This window comes from Barbatula barbatula (assembly GCF_947034865.1).
Source record: "Barbatula barbatula genome assembly, chromosome: 21".
Lineage (NCBI taxonomy): Eukaryota > Metazoa > Chordata > Actinopteri > Cypriniformes > Nemacheilidae > Barbatula > Barbatula barbatula.
Window position 1 is genome coordinate 8,617,913 of NC_136784.1, and position 8,493 is coordinate 8,626,405.

Genomic DNA, 8,493 nt, shown 5'->3' on the forward strand with positions numbered 1-8,493 from the left:
GCTGAGGTCATGGCAATAAGGCCAATTCAAAAAAAGATGAAACAGACGTCATCGATTAACGTTTAGAGGTGCTTCAAGAGAAGAATTCATCAAGCGCAGGCCTCAGAGAAGATGGAATGTGTTTAGACTGTTAATTGGACAATTTTGTTGTGTGACCATCTAGCTTCAAGAGCAATTCTGAGGACTCTTGTTAGGGCTCTTAGCAGGGGCATTGCAACCCTGTCATCAGTAGGGCACAGACTCCTCTTAAAATTAAAAAAGTGTATTGAGGTCATGCCCAAGTTTTGGTTTAAAAAGCAGTAACTGTCAAATTTTTCAAACAGCATTTTATGTCTATTGTAACCAATGTAACTTTGGAATAGATTGGTATTAATCTGCATTCATCCCATTACATAATTCACATCATATTTAACTAACATATAGCATTCAAAAACCTTTATAATAATAAAACGCACGGTATACTCTGGGTTTTCCATTTCAGAACGCGAGGTATGTCAAAACCGCGACCATGGGGGAAGTCAAGCCCGTTTCAGAAATCGAGGTATCTTATACTCAGAGTGAGTAACCATAGTAACCCTGTGAACCTTACCTGGTCGGGAGCAGGTTTTATTCCACAAACCCATCTCCTACCCCTTTTTCGAAGCGCGAGGGGTGTTGAATTGCCTACGCGTTTATTTTTTCATTTCGTTTTCCTTAATCGCGCACAATTCCGTCACACAGACATTAAAATGACATGTCCATTTATTCAGGAACCCGTAGATGAGGAAGCTGCATTAATTCGGAGTGAATAAAATTTCCAGGTGAATGGTGACATATTTCTAAATTAGGCTGATCAAATAAATGTGGTCTTGCTGCCACCTCTGGAAGTAAGATAATCATTCAAATACCCTTTAGGATTTCTCAATGTGATAGGGTGCATTGATGGCACCCATATTCCCATCATCGCTCCTTCCCAATCATGAGAATGATTATGTCAATCGGAAGTCCATCCACAGCATTAATGGGGATTAAAATATATACATTATAAATATATATAGAGAGAGAAACGCTTGTAACAGTACCTCCAATTCAACTGGCGAAAATAAAACTGAGCGCTTTTTGTCACGTGCCGTTGCCATGGTGAATCGTGCCATCTTCATTCATTCATTGATGATGGCTTTGTAAAGCCTAGGTGCAGGCCCGTAATTTAGGGTGAACTTTCTCAGAGTGGATTGAACTAATTTAAATCAGCTATTCTGAAACAGAAAACTCAGAGGAGCGATTCTCTGAGAATATCAACTCAGAGTTCACATTATAACTCTGTGTTGGTTGAACCTCCTTATTGAAACAGGCCTAAGGTGTAGTCTAAATACAAGCGCACGACGACAGGGTATAATATCCAAAATAGTACTTTAATAATAAATCCAGAAGCAAACACAGGAACATAAATCCCTCGAAACATCAAACAATAGCAGACGAGGAACAGAGGAACACACAGGGCTTAAATACATGGAGACTACATCAGGTGTGGGGCCATTAACAAAGAAGGGAACAAACAAGACTGGTGAAAAGAACACAAAAAAGCAGTCACTTAATGCAAAATATGTTAAATAAACCACCGGGAGACTGCATTTATTAGATATTATTTGCTAGAATAATCTTGCTTGTTCTATAAACACAATGCACTGTGTTTGACCTTTTTTGTGGTTTACATTTTTTTACTATTTTCTCCTGTAAAGCTGCTTTGGAACAATGCACATTGTTTAAATAAAATTGAATTGAATTGAGGACAGAGAGACACACAGATACAGTTGTTTTACTGGGAAAGTGTGAAAATCTTAACATGAAAATGTATTCAGTAAGATTGTTAAAGTGATTAACAGGAATGCTATTTTTACATTTCAAAATTGTCACTGAGAAGTCAGTGCCATTAACAGAGGAGACAAATCAGTTTCAAGGCATCATTTGATTTGCCAAATTACCTTTCTTTGCATCTATGTTGTACATGACACCATCTGTAGTTCGGAGTGTGTCTGTGTGTCTGTGACGTGTCGGGGGGGTTCACCCTGATATGTTCCCCCTGCTAGCAGGTGTGGCAGGTGCCTCTGCAGTAAACACATCAGTCTAATCACATTAGTACAGTGGCCCAGACTTATCTCTGAACGGCCTCAAGTGCTTCAGGCTATTGTGACTGTGAGAGCACACAACGATACAAACACACGCTCAATGTGCACACGTCACCGCTTTTGTCTGCACCACGACTCTCCCTGTCAGACAAAAGCTGTCCACGTACATTACTTTAAACAATCGAACAGTAATGAATTAACATTTAAAATAATTAAACTTAGATTGATCACTCAACACACATATAGGCTATCCCCTAACTGCGCTTTAAGAAAGGAAGGAAACACCAGGCACAATAGCATCCCTCATGCAAAATGAGTAATGTTCCCTCAAGATACGTGTGTGCCCGGGATGAAACTTACATGCAGCACCACAACATGCGGCAGCTCCTATTAATAATTCATTGAAGTCTCTGGAAATCTACACTGTAAAAAAAAAACCCGTAAAAAAACGGTAAATCTCTGGCAGCAAAGTTGCCAGACGTATTCCGTCAAATTACAGTAAAAGAATGTTTTTCAAAATTACATGCAAAAACCGTAAAAATACAGAGAATATTTTACAGTCATAATTCATTTAATTACAGTGTATTACTGTAAATAATTGTTATTTAACTGTAGAAAAACAGATAAATTATGTGAAAATACATTAAAAACAACTACCTTTCAGGTTAATCTCTGTAAATATATGGCTTTTATTTGTTACTTTATCAAGTTTCTCTGTATTTATACAGTAATATTCTTTCAAAATACAGTTTATCTTTGTAAAATAAGTAAAAAGACATGTAAGAAAACGTAATAATTATGTGAAAATACAATAAAAACAACTAACTTTCAGGTTAATCTCTGTAAATATATGGCTTTTATTTGTTACTTTATCAAGTTTCTCTGTATTTATACAGGAATTTTCTTTCAAAATAATGTTTATCTTTGTAAAATAAGTAAAAAGACATGTAAGAAAACGTAATAATTATGTGAAAATACATTAAAAACAACTACCTTTCAGGTTAATCTCTGTAAATATATGGCTTTTATTTGTTACTTTATCAAGTTTCTCTGTATTTATACAGTAATATTCTTTCAAAATACAGTTTATCTTTGTAAAATAAGTAAAAAGACATGTAAGAAAACGTAATTATTATGTGAAAATACATTAAAAAACAACTACCTTTTAGGTTAATCTCTGTGAATATATGGCTTTTATTTGTTAATTTCAAAATACAGTTTATCTTTGTAAAAGAACTAAGAACAATCGATAAAACCCCAATAAGTACATAAAATCAAAGACAAAAATATTACATAAATATATTTAAAATTATTGGCCATTGCAAAAATAATCATAGTACGTTAAAAATACCTTAAAATTAGCTACATACATAATCTGTAAATTAAGGTATTTAGTTGTCGTTATATGAAACAATATTTTGTGTTAAAATATAGCCAATCTAATGTATAGTAACTAAGAAATGTTGTTTCTACCAGTAAAACAAAATCTATAAAAATGTAATGGGTACCTCCAATAAAACAGAACAGTCATTTTAGTGAATTGCAAACAAACGTTTAATGTTAATTGGACAGTAGAAATACAAGCAGAGCATGAAAAAATAGCTACATTATGATAATTAAGTGATTGTCAAATAAAATGTTTTAATGGATAAATAAAAACATTTAAAGGAATTAAAATACACAATATTTTGAACTATGCATGGGTCTAAATAACGTGTTTTCACTATCCGTATGAGTGAGTGAGAGTGAGTGAGTGTTTTTTGCTATTTTGATGGTAACTTTTTTTAAGACACTAACATGTCAGCCAGAAGAATCAATAAATGAATATCTGCTAAATTTATTTTACAAATTTACTGACACTGTAAGGTGATGCTCAGTTAAATCATACCAAAGCTACTTTTATCATGGTTCTCAAAGAAAAGCATACCCATAGAGTAGGAAAGGCCTTCCTGTATTTCCAGACAGATATTAGTGAACTTCTGTTTTTTTAAAGCAATTACTGAAACATTTTCTTGGTCCAGAGTTAAAAATACTTTTTAAAGGGTTAGCTAAAGTGAACAGGTGCTTCTGTTTTGAAGTCCATAAAAGTGCATCTATCCATCATAAAAACAATCACAGGGCTCTGGGGGGGTTAAAGATTTAGTTCACCTCAAAATTAATTTCCTGATAATTTACTCACCCCAATGCCATCCAAGATATCCATGCCTTTCTTAAGTGTAAAAGAAATTAAGTTTGAGGAAAACATTTCAGGACTTTTCTCCACTCAACGGACTTCAAACGCAACCAAAATGTTGAAATCCAAATCAATGCAGTTTCAAGGGATGTGCACGATCGCACCTGAGAAATAGGGTCATAAAGTATCTAGCGAAACAGTTTTTTTCATTTTTAAATGAACAATTGTGGTTAAAAAGTATATAAATGTTTGTCTTGTGCTGGTCTGCAACGCGCCAGGCATTATGTCATCATGTTGGAAACGTCGCAATTTCTTTTAAATAAATAAAAAAAGATGTCGGACGAATTTTGAAATTGGAGGACAAAATGAGATGGTATTTGTCGCACTTCCCTGCCTTTTTAAACCGGAGTACACCGATAAATGACATGACGGGTGACGATTCCAACGTGATGACGTAATGCCCAGCGAGGTGCAACACAAGCACAAGTCGAATAATTGTGGTTAAAAAGTATATACATGTTGTGTGTCTGTTTTTTTTTTAAATTACCAATCGTTTCGCTAAATAAGACCCTATTCCTGACGTCCACAGCCATTTGAAACTGCATTGCGATTGATGTCCATTGTGTTGATAAAAATGCTGAAATGTTTTCCTCAAACTTAATTTCTCTTCCACTGAAGAAAGAAAGACATGGACATCTTGGATGGCATTGGGGTGAGTAAACTCAAGAAATTCATTTTGAGGTAGACTAATCCTTTAATAAAGGCCTTCTGAAGCAAAGAGATGCGTTTGTGTAAGAAAAGCATCCATATTTATAACTTTATAATCAAAATTATCTAGCTTCTGCCAGACGACTGTATGCATTCATATGGTGTCAGAAGAATCGTTCATCATAGATTACACAGATTTCAGATTAAAAACAGTCCCCTATTTCCACACCTGGGTTGTCATGGTCATCTGATGTAGATCCACAAGCACAGGTTTATCTATAACCTGAAATCACAAAAGGAGGACATATTTTAAAATACTATTTAAATTTAGGGTTAGGACTTCCCCTATCCATGAATGACTCTTACATAGTGCACCTTTAAGGTGTAATGGATTAGTTTAAGCTTCTTTTAAATGTACAAACTCATTATGGAGTAAACACTGATACCCCTTTTCCACCAAGGCAGAGCTGGTCTGAACCAGCACCCGGTTCTTGTTGGTGGAAAAGGGGTATGAAACAACCTGTTATGATTGATATTAAAGGATTAGTTCACCTCAAAATGAATTTCTTAAGTTTACTCACCCCAATGCCATCCAAGATATCCATGTCTTTCTGTCCTCAGTGGAAGAGAAATAACGTTTTTTTTAGGAAAACATTTCTGGACTTTTCTTCACAGAATGTAGTTTAATGGGACCCAATGTTTCTCAGTTCATATCCATGCAGTTTCAAAGGTCTTTGAAGTGCTTCAACGGGCTCAGCACGATACCAGCTGAGGACGAGGGGGTTTTCTAGCGAAACGATCAATTATTTTTATTATAAAACAATTATATACTTTATATACAATAGTTCGGATTGAGCTCAAGACTGAATAAGCCGGGAACTACGACATCATGCTCAACGGCGCATGCACGTGCGGAAGTACCGCACCACTGTTTACAAACTGAACTTATATATATGGGTACAATGCCGGTGCCATCCAAGCATGAGGATGTAGTTCCCGGCTTCTTCAGTCTTGAGCTCAATTTAAACTATTGTATATAAAGTATATAATTTTTTTATAATAAAAATAATCGATCGTTTCGCTAGAAAACCCCCTCGTCCTCAGCTGGTATCGTGCTGAGCCCGTTGAAGCACTTCAAAGACCTTTGAAACTGCATGGATATGAACTGAGAAACATTGGGTGCCATTAAACTACATTCTGTGAAGAAAAGTCCAGAAATGTTTTCCTAAAAAAAAAACGTTATTTTTCTTCCACTGAGAAACGAAAGACATGGATATTTTGTATGGCATTGGTAGTTCACCCAAAAATGACATTTAGCCTGTGATTTACTCACCCTCAAGCAATCCTAGGTGTATATGACATTCATCTTTCAGACAAATACAATCGGAGTTATATTAAAGTGCCCCATTATAGAATTTTGAAAATTACCTTTCATAGCTTTCGTGTGTAACAGATCTAAGTGAACGAAAACATCCAGAGTTTCACTTTTATCACGGATAGATGCACTTTTACACCCATTCACTTCCATTATAAAGCTGGGAAGAGCCAGGGCATTTGTTAATATGAATGTATTCGTCTGAAAGGTTATATACACTTAGAATGTGAGTAAATCATGGGCTAATTTTAATTTCAGGGTGAACTATCGCTTTAAGACTAGAATATGCAAATGATTTATTATGCTAATGAAACAATTACAATGCCATACCTATCATCCAAATGAAACATTCACTACATTTAGAACCTACACCATGTGCAGGCCTCACCACGTGCGTCATGCACAGCACGAATCATTCAAATGGATTCTTAAAACACTATGTACAATACATGTTTATTAACAGTCAACCAGATCTATTTTCTTTCATAGAATTTAACTAATCAAACAACATACCTGTTAACAGACCACATCATCAGTGGATCAACGGGGCAATGGCTTCTCTCTCACGCTCTCCTGTAGACACTGGGCGTAATAGTATAATTATAAGCACATTATGAATTTCATAATCTTATTACAATTAAACACTTCATCACAATCCACACGATCAAATGCTGTTATCACTTAAATCACACTGGAGCAAAAACTTGCATTTGGACAATAAAACTCATCTTACCAGAGAAACGTCCTCGAGAAAAACAACGTGCATGCGATCGCACGTCGTATGGAGAAACCCCGCGATGTTTCACCGATGACGCTCCCACTCTAAACGAAGACTCGAAGAAAAGTTCCTTTAATTTAACGTTATATTCTCTTACTTGTGAACAGTAATATGAACAAAATTGTGTGAGATTCATTAATCCATTTGAATTATAAAACAGAAAACAAAAGTAGTATAACAAGTAAATTCAAGAAAATTATACAATATAGGGGGAAAACTATTCAAATATTTCACACCAGTTACAAATGTATACTTTTTATATCGCGCTGAAAACACTCTTACCTTCGTTCGAAACGCAGGAGAAAACATTACATTCCTTATTCCAAAATGCCAATGCAGCTCGATGATATCCGAGGATGGCTCACCTAAAAGCATTGAATTGAAAACACCCGCGCAAACCCGTTGAGAAGACGTCTCTGACAACCGTTTGTCAATTCAAATGTCTAAAACATGTGACCAAATCATTGCTCTTTCGGCTGTTATGACCTATGACACATTCGACGTTGTGGGCGGGAATTGGCGGCAAATTTGAATCTGTGTCGCACACAAACAACAAGATGCATCTGAATAAACGTGTGAATGTTAAATAGTTGTATGGAGTTGAAAGTAGAATAATATTATTTTCATTATTCTGTGGAAATATTTTTCAACAAAAGTTACAATAACAATTTTTATATATATGTGCAAATACGTAGTAGCAATATGTTTTATATATATAGTTATATAGTTATATATAGTTTAACCATTAGGATTTGTTGGTGTTTTTCTGTGCACGTGTAAAACATAGGCTATCTGGAAAATTCCACAGGGAAAGATTCTGTTGGTGCTCCCGTATGACTGTTGGCCCCATACTTCACTACATCCACCCTATTTTCAACATGGACAAAGCAATTTCATACGAGATAATTTAATGTATGAGACTTCGGTTTCATTAGTCACTAGGTTAACAGCCTGAAAAAAACAAGAGTGTAGTAAAAAATTACTTGTGCTTTATGATTATCGTGTGTTTATGATTATGATTACGAACTTTGTTATCACTTGCTGCACTGGATAAATTAAAATCTCTGAGAACTGTGGGTAGGATAATTAAGTGTGTTAGGGATGCTTTGCCCCATGCATTACTGTCTTGCATGAACTCAGCCCTGGTAGATGGCACAGTAAACAAGAGATGATCTGTCAAATTATGATTGATGCTGGCGTAATACAATGTTTTGTATGAATAAAATGCTTCAGAAATATGGAGTTGTCTAAGTTCTGAAATTTGAAATTGTAAATTTTATAATAAATCATTGAAGGAACCATGGACAACAAAAAGTTAAGCTCTGAACTTTGATCCAGGAGACATAGGCATTGC

At 35.3% G+C, this 8,493-nt stretch overlaps 1 long non-coding RNA gene across 2 annotated transcripts; it reads right to left on the minus strand.

The window, feature by feature from the left end:
- Positions 1-4,492: 4,492 nt before the first annotated feature.
- On the minus strand, positions 4,493-7,594 carry LOC306910123. Of its 2 annotated transcripts, none has more exons than XR_013788130.1 (4): positions 7,422-7,594; positions 7,095-7,183; positions 6,875-6,943; positions 4,493-5,269 (listed from the first exon to the last, which is right to left on the minus strand). It is a non-coding gene; the product is annotated as an uncharacterized lncRNA (long non-coding RNA). The 2 variants fall into 2 exon arrangements; XR_013788131.1 differs by having other exon boundaries at positions 7,095-7,209; positions 7,422-7,593.
- Between the last annotated feature and the right edge of the window lie 899 nt (positions 7,595-8,493).